The sequence below is a fragment of the Eleutherodactylus coqui genome, chromosome 11 (assembly GCF_035609145.1).
Source record: "Eleutherodactylus coqui strain aEleCoq1 chromosome 11, aEleCoq1.hap1, whole genome shotgun sequence".
Lineage (NCBI taxonomy): Eukaryota > Metazoa > Chordata > Amphibia > Anura > Eleutherodactylidae > Eleutherodactylus > Eleutherodactylus coqui.
In genome coordinates, this window is record NC_089847.1 from 88617951 (window position 1) to 88638098 (window position 20148).

The 20148-nt window shown below is 45.2% G+C and overlaps 1 protein-coding gene across 1 annotated transcript in view; it reads right to left on the minus strand.

Moving 5' to 3' along the window:
- HRAS (HRas proto-oncogene, GTPase) overlaps positions 1–20148 on the minus strand; it is a 62736-nt gene extending 42588 nt beyond the window's left edge. The window contains exon 1 of the mRNA XM_066582985.1: positions 19910–20148. The gene's annotated coding sequence lies outside the window, so the exon portion shown is untranslated. The remainder of the gene's footprint in view (positions 1–19909) is intronic.

The window sequence follows — 20148 nt, forward strand, 5'->3', positions numbered from 1 at the left end:
CTCCTCTGTACTCCCCTATGCACATAAAACTAGTAATTATCAGGAAATTATAGCAGCAGTGTTTCTGGGCGACACAGCTCTGTTACATAGTACATCCATTATGATCCCCACACACCACACACACAGCTCTACTACATCCATTCAGACACAGACACACACACACACCTCTGCTACATGGTACATCCATTATGATCCCCACACATCACACACGCAGCTCTACTACATTCATCTTGATTCCCACACAAGACAAACACAGCTCGACTCCTCCCACAGTAGTGACATCACCACAGGTCCTTCAGCTCACTGATTCTTTGTGGTGGTGGTAGGTCGGGATCTCCTGTCAGGACTGCTGAGTTGTGTCTGAGATAATAACGGCTTAGTTGTATTCTTATTTTGTTCTCCCCTTCCAAGAGCCCTAACTGTGTTGTTCTTCTGTCGGTCAGGCTCTGTGTTTTATATATCCTATAGGACCTGCGATGATGTCAACAGGGGGCGGAGCATGAGAAGAACCCACATACAGTACTTTCTACCAAACTGCAGAATGGCTACGACCACAGTAGTGACGTCACTGCAGGTCCTTCAGCCCACCGGATCTCTTTGGTAGTGGTAGATTGGTGTCTGTCAGGACTGCTGAGTTGTGTGAGATAATAACGGCTTAGTTGTATTCTCATTTTGTCGTTTCTGTCCTCCCCTTTTTAAGAGCGCGGTCATGCTCTGTATTTTATATATATGTTGTAGGACCTTTGATGACGTCACCAGGGGCAGAGCATGAGAAGCACTCATGTACATACTCACTGAAAAGTGGTCATTAGTAGTTTGATAGTTGGTCAGTCCTGACAAAAATAGTCCGGCTGTGCCAAGTTTTCATTTGTGTGTATGGAAGCCTTAATTCACCATGGGAGATAATCCAAGCTGTGGCTTACAGAAGTCCTTATTCTGTTGATGAATTTTAAGGGCAATACAGAAATTTACAGCGCAAAAGGCGATTTAGTATACATCCAATGGGTGTGGCCAGTATAAGGTACCAACACAGACCCCCCCCCCCCCCCTTCCCAAGCCAGAATATGCACTTGACTACAATAGGTACATGAGAGGGGTTTACCTGTCTGATCAAGTACTCGGGCCATGCGATGTCATGCAGAAAACAAAGGTGTGGTATAAACCACTGGCTGTGCATATCATACAAGTGCCACTGTATAATTGTCCATGTACAGCCCAGAGGGGCACCTTTCTAAAATTTCAGGAGGAGGTCCAGGAAGGAAGGGAAGCCCTTTACATCTGGAAACGAGGCCACACATTGTACCAGGGCAATACTTTCCTAGTGAAATTCTCTCCACTGGCAAGAAGGGTAGGACCCAAAAAAGGTGCAGAGTCTGTTACAACTGAGGGACAACGGGAGCATCATATAATCACTGAAACATACCCCACACAACCCAGACTGTGCATAAAAATAAAGATTGCTTCAAAATATAAACATATGCTCTAGGAATTTTAACCCCTTAGTGACCATACTTTTTTGCTTTTTTCCCCCCATTTTGGTTTTTTCCTCCCCCTTTTAAAAAAAAATAACTCCTTTATTTATCCATTGACGTAGCTGTATGAGGGCTTGTTTTTTTAGCGGGACAAGTTGTATTTTTCAATGGTACTATTTTAATGTACCATATAATGTACTGAAAAACTTTTAAAATATTATGGGGAGAAATGGGGGGGGGGGGGGGGGGAACAACATTCCGCCATCTTTCAGTGCGTCTTGTTTCTACGGCAAAATAACTTTTTTCTATGGGTCTGTACGATTACTACGATACCAAACTTGTAGGGGTTTTTTTGCTGTACTACTTATATATTTTTTTTAAGATATTTAATTTTAAAAAAATCCTCAATCCTCTGCACACAATAACATTTATATTTTTACGCCAATATAGTTGAGTGAGGGCTCATTTTGTGCGGTATATCCTGTAGTTTCCTTTGGTAGCATTATGGAATACATAGGACTTCTTGATTGCTTTTTATTACATTTTTTCTTGGCAACAGGGTGACATTTCTGGCGTTCTTTTTTTTTTTTCCAGACGACGTTCATTGTGCTGGGTAAATAATGCAGTACTTTGATAGAACAGACTTTTACGAACGCAGCGATATCAAATATGTATTTTTGTTTTATAATTTAGATTTTTTAATTGTAAATATGGCAAAAAAGGTTTTCTTGGACTTTTATTACCTTTAAAAAAAAAATAATTAAAAAAAAACAAACTTTATTGTTCTTATTTTTCTTTTTTCTTTCAGTCTTCCTGGGCGACCAGAACTAGCAATGCTTAGATCGCTTATGCAGTATGATGTAATGCAATAGCATTACATCATACTGCATTCTGACAGGCAGCCTATCAAGCCACCCTACGGGAATGGCTTGATAGGCATTCTGCCATGACAGCCCTGGGGTCTTTCAGAAGGACCCCGGCTACCATGAAACCCGCACCGCTCCCCCAATCTCACTGCAGGGGGGTTTAGGGTGCCTACAGGACCCCCGAACATCACTTGGGGCATTTAAAGGGTTAACGATCCCGATCAGTCGGGCAGCCGAATGGGGCTATTTCCCGCAGGTGTCAGCTATAATAAAACAGCAGCCACCTGCGATGTATGGAAGGAGAAAGCAGCGCTATCTCCCTCCATACACGTCCTGCAATGGCAGGACGTAAAAATACTATAGCGTGATCACTAAAAGGTTAATGCCATTATTGCGTTGAACCACCATGTTATAATTTACCCGATGTACTCCGCACAGCTTATACATAAAACCACATGCCAGTCCTTCCCTTCGGAGCCCTGCTTTGTGCCCAAACAGCACAATATGTCCACAAATGAGGCACTTCCATGCTTGGAAGTAAATTGAGGAACACATCATTGGGTGCCGTGTCTCCTTTTGCTCCCGGCAACAATTAAATCTCTTGGGCTAAACCTACATATTATTGAAACATTTTGAAATTTGTTAACCTCTTTTACTTGAAAAAGAAAAATTCCAAAACACCTGTGTGATAAAAACCATGCACTGCACCCCTCAATAAATTCCCTGAAGGGGTCTAGTTTCCAAATCTGTCAGTTCTTGGGGGTTTCAACTGTACTGGTACCTCAGTACATACACAACATAGCGCTCCTTCTCTTCCCAAGTCCAGCCATGTGCCCAAACAGCAGTTTACCTCCACATATGGGGCATTTCTAAAAACTGCAGAATCCAGATAATAAAATCTGAGTTTTGGGTCTTTGCAGATTTTCAGTTCAAAACTATTTTTTCCTATAACACAGCAGAAATTAGCAAAAGAAAATGGAACTTTAATTCAATTTCTGCAAAATATCTAAAGGGTTAATAAACTTCCTAAATGCCGTTTTTAATACTTTGAGGGGCGTAGTTTTGTTTTTGTTTTTTCAAATGGGACGATTCATGGGTTTTTCTGATATATAGGCTCTTAAAATCCATGTCAGAGCTGAAGTGGTACTTAAAAATAAATAAATTTTTCAAATTTGCTAGTAAATGTGAAAAATTGCTGCTAAAAAACGTATATACTTTGCGGAGTCCTAAAAAAAAATAAAGAAACACTTAAAAAATGATTGCAATATAAAAGTAGGCCTATGGTAAATGTTAAATGATCAATTCTAGAATAAAATAAAGCCAATACAAGACTAACATACCTTATTTCCCTTTATTTTGTGGTTCACCCGACTTACTATAAAGGAAGTCCCCTCCCTGTGGATGTGCATATATGAAAGTGTAATCTATATATATATAGAACATGCATGTGTGTTTGTGTGTACGGCACACGTGTATTAAAGTCTCCAGAGTGTGTGATGGGAAGTGTAGCTGGGAAGCCCATTCCTTCCTCCCAGCCCCTCCTGTTATTCCCAAGTGATTTCTTGCGCTTCCTGAGGTGGGCAGCCTTAACCCTTTCTTTGTACGTTGGGTTAATGAACAACAATTAAACAATGGTGAGTTTGATACTGAGGGCCAGCAGCAGCCCCTCTTCTCTTCTTAGCTTGGGACATGCGGACTTGCATCTAGCAATCCCATCATGAACACTATAGATCTCTTATGTCTACATAGCTCTAATACAACAAAGATGACATATCTGAAAATGCAAGAATTAAAGACAACTTTTTGGGAACTTTTTTTTTTTTCACATTTTCTCTGAATGCATGTAAACATCTTCACATATTAAGTGCCTCATGCACACGGGAGGATTTGATTTGTGGAACCCGCAGCGTGCGAGATCCGCAAATCATGCGCCCATAGGAAAATATGGGCACCCGCAGAACAGCAAAAAGCATGCAGATGTGATGTTTACCCACGTGTGCGATCGAAATTGCAGCATGCTCCATTTTCCTGTGGATCCCGCAGGGACAGCTTCCATTTAAGTCAATGGAAGCTGTTCAGTCCACAGCACAACCGCGGCTCACTGCGGACATACCGCGGCCGGCGTCCCTGGATGTATCCGCCGTGTTAAAGAAAGATCAGGCCGTGATGGAGGAGACCCACGCTGGATCTGGAGAGGTAAGATCCCGTGTTTCTTTGCTCATGGCTGCGGGCACGGGTGGATTCCGCTGCAGGATTCAGCAGCGGAATCCGTGTGCATGAGGCCTAAGCATGTAAAATTTCAACAGAGTGGAACAAATGCGAGTCTTCCCACACGCTGCAGTCTACAACTGAGAAGGATCACAAAGTCAAAGACACCGGATGCTTTTTGAGGGAAGCACAATTTTTCTCCCCTCTCTTATGCATCACCTAATTCAAAAGTCAAACACAAGTCCGAGCGACATGACCAAAAGCATGTCGACACTAAGGTGACCAGACGTCCCAATTTAGGCGGGACAGTCACGCTTTGGGACCCTGTGTCCCACCATCCGCCGGGTCCCCAGCGGGACAGCCATTTGACCCGCTTTCGGGACATCGGGTTACCATTATAGTGATTAGCAGCCGTAGTGCTGCAGCTCCTCGGCCAACAATCACTCTGCCGCACTGCGGCCAGATACACACATGTAGACCAGGAGGAAGTGAGTATATGGGCCTAGAGGTTTCTATTACTGCGGGGGCTCACTAGTAATGTTGGGGCCACTGTGGGGGCTCACTAGTAATGCTGGGGCCACTGTGGGGGCTCACTAGTAATGCTGGGGCCACTGTGGGGGCTCACTAGAATTGTTGGGACTGGTATAGGGGACACTTACAACTGGGGCTACTGTGGGGGTCACTATTACTACTGGAGCCAATATGGGGGGGGGTCACTATTACTACTGAAGCCTCTCTGCCTAAGTCAGCTTAAGGTACGTTGCCATGTGCAATGTTTAAACGTAGTTGAAATGCTGCGAAATGTCCGTAGCGTAAGTTTCTGCAGCAAATTTTGCATCTGATAAAACAGTCAAAATCTGTACAATTGGAGCATATTTTGACTGGAAATCAGCCGCATACCTGCAGCTAAATTTCATACTATGCTGCGCTCCCCTCACCTCCTCTGAAGGCTTCCTGCAGTCAGCGCTCCCTGGATTCCAGTTCCCTGCATCCTGGTCAGGTGAGGCCACTACAGGCCGCTGGGAACCAGAAGCTATGCAACTACCATCGATCAAAATATGTTCCAAGGAAAGTGAACGATAATTGTCAGGTCTAAACGCGTATTACTGTGTTATTGAATATGACTTCTGTTATCATGTGTACCTCCTATAACTGTACTGCGGATGACTGCAGCTTATGAGCGGTCGTGCACAGTACAGGTTTTTGGTTATTTGTATTTCCTGTGTGAGGACATGGGTCCCCGCAGCCCATATGGCATGGGTTGAAGGCCGGATGGTCTCAATGGAGGTTGTCCGCGTGGATTCCACAGCAAGATAGTGCATGCTGCGATTTTTCGTTCACTCTTGGAAGAGGCAATTCGTATCTGCGAATGTGAACAAAAAAGCAAAAATGCATGCCTGTCAATGCCCGCGCTTACTGCAGATCGGCAATCCCGGAATCCGCAATACAAATTTGCCCATGGGAGCCCACCCCTAGACAGAAGCAATTTTTCACCTAGTGTCGGCAGATGCATGTACATGGGACGATTATTGCCCGAATTCTAGCTAAAAACAGCGAAATAGCCACCTGTAAAGGTACCCCTCCTCCTACAAAAAGGTCTGGATCATCCACAATGAAAACTGCAGGGAACCTCCAGGGTCATACAAGAAGATTTGAATGACATCTTTTCATAAACTTCATAGTTCAGTCCCGACTTACATCAGTGGCAGAGGCTGAACGTCTTCTGCTATAACACGACTATATAATAGAAAAAAAGACTAATATGAAGATACAGCAAATAACCTGAAGGAATTGTGAACTAGTTACATGAAACAGTTTGTAAACACAAGGCGTTGGGAGGGTATAGCTTCCTCTGCCAATTTCCTTTTAGCTTGATGTCAAAAGACTTTGGCTATGTAACAGGGATACCAGTAAAGACAGATTGCTTAACACTTCCCCTTGTAGTAGGCCTTAGAGTCATTTCTCAAAAAGTGAATTACACAGTCAGCTGAGAATACTATACTGAGAGCCTGTGTCATCATTAATGGTCATTGCACGAAATCGGAGGTTTCTTGACAAGTCCAAAAAAACAAAAAAATTTGCATAGTTTTTGCTTTGTTCTAAACACCAATTCCACTCCAATAAGCCACTAAGGGCTCATGTCCACGGGAGAGTTTTCATTGCGTTCCCCGCGGGGATAATCCGGCCGCCGGGAATGCTCTACATAGCGTTACTATGGGGAGCGCAGCCCCCCTGTCCATGAGCGGAGAATCATAGCGATTCTCCGCTCGCGGACGGCAAATCGCAGCATGCGCAGATCCGTCTGCCGGCTCCTGCTCCCGGGCAGCAGCTCCCGCAGCGGAGATTCGCCATAGGATTTTGCAACGCCCTTGCACAGGCAGCCGTAATGTGTGATCGGTGGGAGTTCAACACAGCAGAATGAAGCACCTTCCATTTGCTAGAGCTTCTGTGTCTGGACAGACATTGGAAGGGTCCCAGCCCTTATGTTCAGCTCCAAAGGAAGTACCAACAATGTACATTCCTGGAACCAATTATTTACCCTTAAATATATAGTTGTAAATTATATTAGTGAATGAGCCAGGGATTATTCTGATTGGCCGACTTGAAGTCAGTAAGGATTTTTTTCCCCTTAAAATGAGGAAAATTGGCTTATAACTCTTTTTTCTGCTTCTGAATTAACATGGGGGGGGGGGGGGGGGGAATAATAGACCAAAAGAAGAAAAAAAAAAAAAAGACAAGTCTATCTAGTTCAGCTTTACATACTACCGTATATACCGGCGTATAAGACGACTTTTGAACCCCGAAAAATCTGCTCTGCAGTCGGGGGTCGTCTTATGCGCCGGTAATACAAAAAAAAAAAGTGTAAAAAAAAAAAATTTTATTACTCACCTCCCACGGCGTTCTGTCGCTCGCTCTGGCAGGCTGTCGCTCGCTCCTCGTCCCCGCCGCAGCATAGCTTTCTGAATGCGGGGCTTGAAATCCCCGCTTCCAGAAAGCTAATACACACGCCGGCAGCCATGACAGCATTGAATGGCTGTGATTGGCTAAAGCACACGTGGCTTCAGCCAATCACACTATTCAATGACATCATTGAATGGCTGTGATTGGCTGAAGGCGCACGTGTTAGCAATCACACCCATTCAATGATGTCATTGAATAGTGTGATTGGCTGAAGCCACGTGTGCTTTAGCCAATCACAGCCATTCAATGCTGTCATGGCTGCCGGCGTGTGTATTAGCTTTCTGGAAGCGGGGATTTCAAGCCCCACATTCAGAAAGCTATGCTGCGGCGGGGACGAGGAGCGAGCGACAGCCTCCCGGAGCGAGCGACATCCTGCCGGAGCGCGACAGAACGCCGTGGGAGGTGAGTAATAAAATTTTTTTTTTTTTCTCCACTGAATACCGGCGTATAAGGTGACAGTTGGGGGGTCGTCTTATACGCCCCGTCGCCTTATACGCCGGTATATACGGTATATAAAGTTCTAATTGTAATTGGTTCCGATCACTGCAATCACTGTGACAACCAAGGCTCTTCGAGCAATTTAAACTATTTGTCACTGAAAGTGCCTGATGATTTTGTAGTGTAGTTTAGATAGCGGTCACCATCTAGGACCGTATTGTACTTTAGCCAGGTTAGAAAATTTATCATCACAATTTCTAATTGACCTCCCTGGCTCTTTTGTCAGTCTGGGACAATAAACGCCAAGTATCAGGTGTTCAGACTGTTTAATCACTAGCACCTATGTTTGTTGAATAGTGTTCAATTAATGGACCTATCTAACATAAGGATTGCTATGTCAGCTGTCTGTTCATTACAAAACAGCATGGTCAATTGCACTATTTGCAAACCAATCGGGTTGCCTATACAGTCGACTGTCTAGTGTAAGGCAACAAGATTGATTGCATTATAATCGCAAATCAATCTGTTTGTGTAAATCAGCCTCGACAGTCGTCTGTTTAGTGTAAAGCAGTGTTATTAATTACACTACACTAAAAACCATTCTATTTGCTTTTACATAATGTGCAATTAATCTACCAGCCTTCTTACATTGGCGCATTAAAAAACCAGTTCTTACGCGCAATTTTTGTGCAACTGCTGTTTGCTATTCGAACCCATTGCAACAAAAATTGTGTGCAGTTGATTGGCATCGCACAATTTTTGGGCATCATTCAGTCTTATTTTCGTCCTGATGAAGCAGCGCGCCAAATAATCTGTCTTGCGCTGCGGAAACGCGTTGACGATTAGACGATTACGGACGATCTTGTTCGCCCTGGTCCACATTGGATTTCAGCTAACTATTTATATGTTCATCAAATTCGCAATTTTGCGAATTGACATATATTATAAGTAGCTTGGACTTCTCCTGACTTAATTGTCATTACAAGTCCAGCCTTCTAGCCTGTTTCCGATGATACAGACTTTGACCTAATTTAAGAACTGGGTCTTGCCAGATCGATGACCCTATGGGGAAGTGAATAAGTCTAGTAACAAATAAGGTTACGGACTCAGTACAGTGCTCCCATAAGCGAGTGTACTAGTATAATATTTGTCTAGTGTGGATGATCTAATTGTCATTATCCACCACTTAGGGTTTTATGAGTGACGCTCTCTAGTTGTTTTGGAACAGTGTCTTTCCATCAATAGGCATGTTCTTATTAATGCATAACAACATGGAGTTATCTCAGTAGGCGCTACCACTTTCTGGTCCCTTGTATACCTGATAACGGCCCGCTACGGTCACCACCTTATCTGGTAGCCCCTCTTATCATTATCAATTTAAATAATATATTAAAATTCTGTATTTGAGTCATTCTAATTACTTAAGCAAATTGCGCTAATCCCATAGGCAATTAATTTTGTGGTTGTTTTGTATGGTTGTCTGTCATTTTGTGTCCGTTTAGGTCGGAACCATCCTGCCTTAGCAGTATTGGTTTTTTATCATTAATATTAATAAAGGTTATATTTTAGTTTCAGGCACTTTCAGTGACAAATAGTTCCGATCACTGCAGATTATTATTGGAATTAATTGCTTACCTAGGTTTTTAAAATTTATAGACCATCTTAGGATAGGCCACCAATACTAGATCAGTGAGGGTCCGACTCTTTGTCCCGTTCAAGTGAGTGGGACGGAGTTGAAGCACCAAATACAGCATTTTGTAGTAAGAAGCAAGATGTATAAATATATCAGGGGACAATACAGGGGTCTCTGCCATCATCTATTATACCCAGAATTGTGACTGTAATAAGGGGGCACTTCAGAAGCATAACTTGAAGCTCCTGGGCCCCAATGCAAAACCTGTAACAGGGCCCCAACTATTGCTATTATAGTACTGGGCTCCCTATATGGAGAAGAGAGGCCTTATGGGCCCCCTAAGGCTCCTGGGACCGGGTGCAACCGCATCCCCTATAGTTACGCCAGTGGGGCGCGCTCTGTCTAGAAGAAACAAGGTTTCTACACAGACATAGAAATGGGTTCTTTACTGTAAGAGCAGTGAGACAATGGAACTCTCTGCCCGAGGAGGTGGTGATGGCGAAATCAATAAAAGTGAAAGAGGGACCTGGACGACTTTCTTGAGCGTTACAATAGTACATGTTACAGTCACTGATTATTTCAGAAGGGTTGTTGATCAAGGGATTATTCTGAATGCCAGACTCAAGTTGGGAAGAATTTTTTTTTTCTCTAAAATGAGGAAAATTGGATTCTTCACCTTCCTCTGGAACAACATTACAGAAAAATAGGCTGAACTGAATGGACAAGTCCTTTTTCAGCCAAAAATACTATATTACTGTATTGCAGTGTTTCAGCATAAACACAAATAAGGGAGATGGCACAAAACCTCTGCAGTGCCACCTATTGGATGGCAGCATTCCTGCAAGTCAATGTTAGACTCTTTATACAAGCCTTGTAACAATGACTGGGAATTGAAACAGAAACATATTTTGAAATTTGACTTTAAAACGGAGCTCCGAGTCAAAGAGACGGGCTGTGCTAGCCTCTCCGCACCTGCAGCATGTGGACGGACAGTGTTATTCTTTTTGTGAATAGAGTCAGTCAACATGCTGTGGACGATGCGGCCTACCTGATTGAAGTTTGACTCAGAACGGAGCTCCGAGTCAATGGGTGTGTGTTTATTCTGAATCCCTGCAGGGTTTGAGAATAAAAAACAAGCATGAGGGAACTGTGTCACCTGTCCTGAGAGTTCATACTGCCGATGCAGTGACAGGTTTCACTTTAAGACCTCATGTCCACGGGCGCCTTGGGTTTCGCATGTGGGAGACCGCAGCGGAATCCAACCCTGCCCACGACCAATGACACCGCTTACCCACCCAGATCTTTTTTCTCTACTGCGGATGTGTGCAGAAGCGCTATCTGGCGCACATGTGCAGCAGGGTTGTTTTTTTAAAAACCTGCGGCTTTCCCGCGGATTGGACGGCTTTCATTGACTTCTGCATGCTTTAATTCAGTTGCAGATGTCCATGTTTCTCTATAAGTGGCTTGAACTGTGGATCGTCCGCAATCCAAGTCTGCCTGTGGACATTGGGCCTAAGAGACAAGCTAGAAGCAGATTACAATGCTTACATCATTCCTTACATTGAATTGAGAAATTTGGATAAGCATACTATGATCTCTTATTCTTTTGAAGCTATATCCCACCTGTGTTATGACTTGTCATAATTCAGTCCTTACGCGTTTCAAGCTGTCACAGCAGCTCTAAGTCATAGAAGAACATGGCGCACCTGCTCAGTTTAGAAAGCATTATACAACCAACAATGTTTGAGATGTGGAAACCAAGCTGGGCAAAACTCTCAGACCGCAAGTGATGGAGATCTGACAATGCAGAGATGTCCTGAGAAGAGAAGACAACCGGCATGGCAGCCAACTCCAACCGAAAGCCCCAAGGCAGGTGTGAACCCACCCCAACTCCAGCTTACTTTTTTCATTACAGAATCAGGGCCTTTTACTCACCCCAATAAGTTGGGCAAGAATGTTCACCTGGATGTTTTGCGCGATCAGCAGGCCATGTAAACATGCTCATGATCAGCCTACAAATAAGCAAACACTCATTCCATCATGTATTTTATGCAAGCATTAAAATGCTCGCTGTCTGCTGCACATCTACGGTAAAACATGGAAATACGCAGCCGACGAATGATAGCAAAATGGGGATGAAGTATTGTTTGTCCCCACAGAGCCGATCATCTGCCCTTGTAATCACTATGCTCATTGATGGCACTTGTCAGGTCAGACAGATCTGTCTGTGTAAACTTCCCCTTAGGGCTCAATCACATGGATAGTTTTTTTTTCCATCTGCATACTGTTAGTTTGTAACTGAGCAATCTTATTCAGAAAAAAAATTGGGCGCATTAAAGTGAATAGGGCGATGCAGGCGAGCAACTTTTTTTTTTTTCCCCTTTTCATGGTCTGATGGAAAGAAAATCGCAGCATGTCCAATTCTGGCCTAACAGGAGTAGGACATGCAATGTCCACGCTCCTGCACATTGGACAGCATGCAGATGAGGAGTCTGTGGGCTTTCTGATTTGAGCATCACCCGAGAATCTCCGGCACAAGTCGCACGTGGCCGTCTGAATGCAGCCTTTGGGCCAATTCAGACATGAAATATAGCTGCATTTTTTGTGTACATATATCAGCCACAATTCCCAACACGAGTGTGGGTCTCATGACCAAAGCTTACATGGAATCTGTCAGCTAGAACACTCTAAACTACAGACATCATGTTATAGAGCAGGAGGAGCTGAGCAGATCGATATATAGTCTTATAGAGAAAGATTCAGTACAACTTGTATGACAGCAACGGCAGCCCCTGTATATGCAGTCTGCAGTCATACACAGCTGTCAATCACTGACGGCTCCACCCATTGGACTGTTCAGCTCAGAATGTGCAGTGATATAAATGAATAAAATAGAAGTTACACTGAACTTTTTCCCATAAAACTGTATGTCCATCTGCTCAGCTCCTCCCGATCTATAATATGCTGCCTGCAGTTTGGACAGCGGGTTCGAATAGATAGGCTCACTTTGACACATATGTGAATAGGGCCTAATCTCTGGTCCTGGCCATTAGAATGAGTTAACAGTTGTATAATACTGTTACATTATAGGTCAGATCACTGGAACAACTCACTTATCATGACATAGTAGTCATTAAGAGGAAAGGGTAAACACATATCCATATTACTGTCTTCTGAAAACGGTATAACCCACCATGGTGTTGGCCAAGCTCTAAACCACAGAAGTCTTGGTTTCTATATCAAGTACTGATCTAATAAGCCAAAACCTGCAATGTATGTTGGAGTACATGACTGTACTTACACACTGTATATAGCTTTGGGCTTGGAAATAAGAAAAAGAAAAAAAGAAGAAGGATATGGCAATAAATATATCCATGTAAATTAACCACAAGAGTTCTGAATCAAAGGGTCATTAAACTATAGCAATGTGCAAACTTTAAAAAGGTTTTTATTTAGCCATCACCAGCTCACTACGGCCAATGAATAGCTGCAGCAGTCAAGTGTCCCTGTCACATCTGCAGCAGGACATGGACAGCGAGAAGGGACAGAGAGGCCGCCTGCAGACGGGCGGAAATCCCGCCGCGGGATTTCCGCCACTAAAAGCCTGCATAGGAGTGCATTACAATACGCACTCCTATGCAGACGGCCGCGCGAAATGTCGCGCTGCAAACAAACCGCGGCATGTCCTATTTCTGTGCGGGGCTCGCACATGGAAGAGCCCAGGCCGCCGGGCGCGGGTGAGTACGCGCTCCTCCCTGCAGGTGCTGGGGTTGGGTCCCGCGGCGAGAATTCTCGCCGCCGGAACCGACCCGCCCGTGTGCAGGCGGCCTTAGGCGAGTAGGCCTTCCTTTAGGTTTTTTGCAGCATGGTGAGCAGATTTCAGAATTTTTGTGGTTTCTTTTGCCTGGATAACCCCTTTAACTTCAACTTTAGTGCTGGTACCACTGTTATAATGGGTGAGAAGAAGGAGTCTTGATTAGACCCGGTTCTCATCTGCGCTGGAACCTCCGTTTGGAAATTCCGCTGCAGATCTGGCACAAAATACCAGAAGAAATAGTCATGCATGCAACGCTTTTTCTTCTGGTAAAATGCCAGGAAGCAGATCGGACCCCATTATAGTCACTAGTGTCCGTTAGGCACTGTTTAGTTCCATCATAAGACTGACCCATTCGGCCAAGGGATTCCGCTTTCCTGCTCCCCAAACAGAGCAGGAAAACAGGACCTCGGCTCAAATGTGAGAACAGCCCAAGTGACAATCACTGTCCTAAGCCAGAAGTGCTGGGAAGCATCAATGTCATTTCCCTACTCCCACATGCTGCTCAAGGAGGCTGCGACTCTAAGCTTGTGTGCAACACCCATCCATGTTTGCATGCAGCATGTCACGAACATGCACTATGGTTGCCAACATCTCAGTCCATGAAAAATATTTAGGGGAGCAAAGCTATGCCACACATTGTCAGATTTGCTTTGGATCAATAGTACATTAAGTTGGACTTAGTTATTCTTCCAAATCTGTCCCTCGGACAGGATACAATACCTTTTTGTCGTTGTCGTCAAGTGTAGTGTATAGAAGTTAATGTGTGGAAGCTTCTGGATGGTCTATGTGCATATGTGCATTGTCAATGTGTTCCATGTGAGTGAATATGAAGTATATTGAATAGCTGCATCACTGAATGGGTTAAAGTCTGGGTTATTTCTGGAAAAGTATCTCTTTGTTTGTCACGTGACCTTGTTTTATATATGTGGACGCAAGGTGCATGATTGAGGGCATTCCTGTCAGTCAGTTTTTCTGTCTGTCTTTGGTGGTCTTTCCTATCTGTCGTGTGGAGAGGAGCTGCTCTGCACACAGACACTTTCAGTCTGTGTGTAGTAGATATGGAAGAGGCGGAGAGGATAGAAGACGTGTGCTGTGGACCCCCTTCTTCCCTGTATGGAGGAGTAGGCAGGTGAAAGGCCGAAAGAAGTGCGAGTTCCCGCTGTGCAGTGTTGGGTGCAAATCTACTACTCTGTGAGTGTGTACCTGTAGAGAGTCAGTGAAGTGGGTATTAGTGTATTTTGACGCCACCAGGAAGTCCCACCTGCCGCTGCAAGCACCCTGTCCACCGCCACTGCTGTCGCACAAGGAAGAACCCCCATCTGTCTGTATGCACAGAGCACGTTTGGCAGCAGGGAGGCCACACCGGCCATGAAGCGGCTTTGCCGGCGGTGTCGACCGACAAGTGCCCCACCCCCCTCCTTACATGGAACTGGCAGCTGCCGGCCCCAGACTGCATGCCCTCACTGCAGGGAGACAACAGCGCCGCGGGACACTGACTGACATGCCTCCCCCGCACACAGGTCTAGGACACCATGGAGGCAAGTGCAGCAGGGGACTGTCAGTGATACACAGTGGGCAAAAAAAGGCTGGGGGAGGATAGCAGGGAGGGCAGAGGCCAGAGCACCGGGGCTGGGGGGAGGGGGGGGGGGAAGCCAGGTACCCGATGTCACAGCGCTACAGCTAAGTGACGGGCCCTTTACACAGACATGCACTTTAGCTCCTTGTAGCACCTTCAGCTCTTGAGCCAATTGGGAGCTAGGGGTGTGAGAGGGGTAGATACACTAATACCGGTGAAGTGTTCGTGAGAAAGTGTCTGTACCAGAGATTCACAGATAACTTAGGCTTGTAAGTCACTCTAGTTTCCAGCCAGCGTTTCCAAAACCCTGCCTCCGAGAACTGCTGGCTCTGATTGGTTCATCAGGAGCTGCAGTGATTGGTCCTCGAGCATGGCGGCTCAGCCAATCACAGCCATTCAATACGATGGCTGTAATTGATTCATCAAGCGCTGCAGTGATTGGTTCTCGAGCGCAGCGGCCCAGCCAATCAGAGCCAGCGCTTCCTGGAGGTGGGGATTTTGAAACCCCTGACTGGGTATCAGTGGCTGAAGACTAGAAACTAGTGTGGTGGATCAGACTGCGCCTGTTAAGTGATGTTTTTTTTACGAAGCTAAGGGTTATTTTAGGGCTCAAACAGTGGGACTTCCTACTGTAAAAGTTGTATTGCATCACATGAACCGCGTTTTCATGTGATGCAACAGAAAGGAAGCCTCCATAGAAAAACATGAGCTGCAAAGTATCGCAAATCACGGCAAGATTCAGCATGCCGTGATTTTTTTTCTTGCAGCCTACAAAACATCGCTAATGTGAATGAACCCATTGGAAAACATGGGCTGTACATAAACATTATGTGTAGCACTGTCGCATAGTGAGAAAAGTTGCACAATTTTGTCGCACTCATGAAAGTGGCCTAAAACACATCAATATAAAACAGTGACTTGAATCTGGCCTTAGACAAATACCCCTTTCAGAAGTCTGGGTAATCTAGAGGACTGCCCTTGGGAGAGTTGTCATGTGGGTTATCGTTAAAAAAAAAAAAAAATTCCATTAATAGATGCCTCTCACAACGTATGGTTTCTCCTTGCAGAGATCCAGCTGCTAGGAAGGATTTAGGGCAATGCTATAGATATAAAGTCGAAGTTATCAATCAGAAGAGTTCACATAAAGCACTTCTATTTACTGATGATCAGTTTCTTCGAAATGACAAAGTTCATTCACCTGCACAAGTGGTTTTGATTCTGCCAATAGGACATACAGGTTCCCAAGAAACAGATTTCAAATGCAACGCATAGTGACTGATGTCAATATGAGCAATAGTCTGAAAATATGATCAATTCAGCTCATATGCATAGATGTGAAGCATTGCCGGGAAGTGGGCGTTGCGATTTGGTAAGAGGTTTCTTTTGTATAACAGCTGCAATCATTAGAATCAATGGAGGGAGGGTGGTATAGGGCAAAAGTAGGGGAGGAGTAATGGTAAGCAGTTTCATAATAATATGTAAGCCTACATTCCAGATCGGTGCAGGGATACAAATTCCATAACTATAAACTAGATACATAGAGACTGACAACCAACATGACTACTCTCGAAGGAGCTGCCACTCAGCTTCCTAAGGGTGGTTTCACACCCACGCTCAGGGTTCCACTTTCCTGCTCCACTTGGGGAGCAGGAAAGAGGAGTCCCAGCGTCCGAAAAGCTCCGTCTTATGACAGAACTGAACAGCACCAAACGGACCCCACTGACCTGCATATTAAGCATGTTTGGTTTTTTTTCCACACAATACGCAGTACAAAGCAAATATGCAATTTATTTCTATGAATGTAATATGCGCATGCAAAAAAAATGCGGCTGTGAGTGGCTCAATGGGCTTCTAGCATCGCATATTACACACGTAAAAAAAATTGGTCAAGAGGAGAGCACCCAAAAGGGGTGTGAGAAGACGCCCGATAGGTGAGTGAGGAAACTTATAAGGCCATGCATGCTCCTCTGGGAAATTTATGCAAATAAGGAAGATGGAACATTACCTCTGCAGTACCTTATAATGGCCTGTTTAGACGCTGCAGATATGGAAACGATGCCCGACACTCGTCCCTGTGTGTCCTCGCTCCCGTGCTGTTGCATGGGAGCTAGTATCGCTTGCTCGCTCACACAGCGGCCAGCAGGGGGGGGGGGCAGGGCGGCTGCAGGAGATTTCACCCCTCGCTCTCCCCCGTCCCTCACTTTTGACTTTACATAGCCACCGCTCAGTACTGAACGACTGCTATTTACACTGAGCGATCAACTGATCGTCCATGAGCATGGATGATGAGCTGATCGCTCAGTGTAAATAGCAGTACTGAACGGCCGCTATGTTAAGACAATGGAGACAGGTAGGTGGAGAGTGAGGAGTGAAATCTTCTGCAGCCTTCCCGCTGTGAGCCAGTGATACTAGCTCCCGTTCAGCAGCACAAGAGTGAGTATGTGCGGGGACGAGTGTCGGGCATAGTTTGCCCGACATTCGTCCCGTGTAACTAGGCCTTAAGTCTCCTCACTCATCTCTCAGGTGTGTTCTCATATCCCTTCTAAGTGGTGTTCTCCTTGAGGAGACACGATCCCCCCTCCCTGACCCACTCACCCGCTAGATGTCTCCACACAACTATTGGGTGCTCTTCCCAATGAGAGACAACACCCCTCTTGACCCACGTTACAGGCCTCTCACCAGCCCTGAAACAGCAGTCTGTGTATGGTTTTTAGGCTTGGTTACCTTTTCCCAATCATTATTTTACAGACTTGTTAAAGAGTCTGACATTGATTTGAAGAAATACTGCCATCCAATAGGTGGTGCTGCAGAGGTATTGTTCCATCTTCCTTAGGGTGTATTCCCACGAACGTATATCGGCACGGTTTTCACGCCGAGCCGATATACATCGTCCTCATGTGCAGGGGGGGGGGGGGGGGGGGGGGGAGAGGATGGAAGAGCCAGGAGCAGGAACTAAACTCCCGCCCCCTCTCTGCCTCCTCTGCACTATTTGCAATAGGAAGAGGCGGGGCGGGGCTAATTCTGGGAACTTAGCCCCACCTCCACCCCGCCTCCTTTCATTGCAAATAGTGGAGGGGGGCGGGAGCTCAGTTCCTGCTCCTGGCTCTTCCATTCCCCCCCCCCCCCCCTGCACGAGGACGACGTATATTGGCTCGGTGTGAAAACCGAGCCGATATACGTTCGTGGGAATGCACCCTTAATTGCGCATGTAAAAAATACACACCTAAAGGCCCATTTAGACAACGATTTATTGCTCAAAATTCGCTCAAAAGCCATCTTTTGAGCAATAATCGTTGTGTGTTGCTGCACTGACATCTTGCAGTTTTCGTTAGGCCATCGCTCATCATTGTCTTTCAGCGTGCTGAAAGAATGTGATGAGCCTTATCACGGATTCACAGCGGGATACAACTGATACTATTGTTTCAGCTGTATCTCACTCCATGATGACAGGCTTGGTATGAAGAACTGTTCTCCATACCCGGCATGGAGTGCTTGGCTGTATAACAGCCGGGCACACCGAGCAGAGAACAGCAGGATGCAGAAGACAAGCGGGGACACCCTGCTTGTCTTCTGCATCCTCCGCTCAGGGCGCGGAACAGTTGGATGCAGAAGACCAGCGGGGACACCCCACTTGTCTTCTGCATCCTCCGCTCGCAGCGCAAGGTGATCACTCAATGTTTGAGCGATCATCTTGCGCTGTAAATGACAACGATTATCGCTCAAAAGACATCTTTTGAGCAATAATCGTGTCTAAATGGGCCTTAATACGTGGTTGACATACACCCCTGCGAGTGAACTCCTAGGTTGGTAATACTATCAAATTCTCCAGAAGCATAAGTAACCAAGAAAATCTTAATGGGAGGGAGCAGCGCAAGACTTTTCCTTCATCTTAAGGGTGCCTTTACACAGGACGATGTGTCGGGCACAGATGCCCGACAGGTTGTCCCAGCGTTTGCACAGGAGGGAGTATCGCTGACTGAATTGGGGTGGAGATGGCTGGGGATCATTCTAGCCCGCCCCCATCCACATTAAGGAGGCAGTCATTCATAAGTGTTTACATGGGCCGATCGGTCATTCGGTTTTCTGCATGCCTGTTTACATGGGCCGATCGGTCGTTCGGTTTTCTGCATGCCTGTTTACATGGGCCGATCGGTCATTCGGTTTTCTGCATGCGTAAACTGAACAAATTTCTCGTTCATCATTCAGTCGTTGCATGCATTTACACTGAACGATAATCGTTCAGATTCTCGCTGGATCTTGGGAATTCAAACGATGATCGCTCCGTGTAAAAGCGCTCTAAGTGAAATGTTATTTAATAATTGCTGATAGAATCATCTTTCTACTGTCATTTTATATATTTTAGGATTTCACTTCAGTATCAAACCATTCAAAAATGTACTTGGCATCAAAGGTCAACAAGTTATAAACTGGTGGTTAATAGATCACTGGATAGCCATAATATACTATGGAACGTCATAAAAACACTCATTTGTCCAGAAAAGGACGTGCATTTATATACAAAATCAGTATTATCTGCTGATGCATCCTTATTCTGTAAGAAAACTGGGGAGCCATCAGGCCATTCTATATACATTACCACTGGATCACATATAATGAGAGTTAATATATGGGAATTCTATGGAAGGGAAGGAAGGAGGGGGGTGAGAGACACATAAAGCACATGTCGGGGTGGGAGCTGTATCTCTTTGAAACCCCACAACGCCCATGCACTTTCATTATGAGGCACAGCTAGTAAGGTCATACTAGGACTGTATGAGCTCATTCATGCAGATCTGCTGACTGGAGGTGCAGTCCCCAACTGATACATTGTATCACATAAAAGGTAAACAACTGAATAGTGTTATGAAAATAACAAATGTCATTTAGCAACAAGATGATCTGAGGCATCCATAGCAGCCACAGATGTCAGGCACTCACCAGAGGTTTCTTGCAGGCAACCCACCACAATAGAGGAGAAGCATCCAGCTCCTGGCAATGGAGATCTGCCTTAAAAAAAAAAAAAGTTTCAGCAATGCAAAAGTGGTATGTCCACAGCAGTGTGCAGGATCTTATCCCACCCTGCGAGATCCCATGCGAAGGGGGCTGCAGTGTGCAGATGAATGGGGAATCTGGGCGTTGCTGTCTATGCAGCTGCTGCATTGACTGCTCTGGAACAA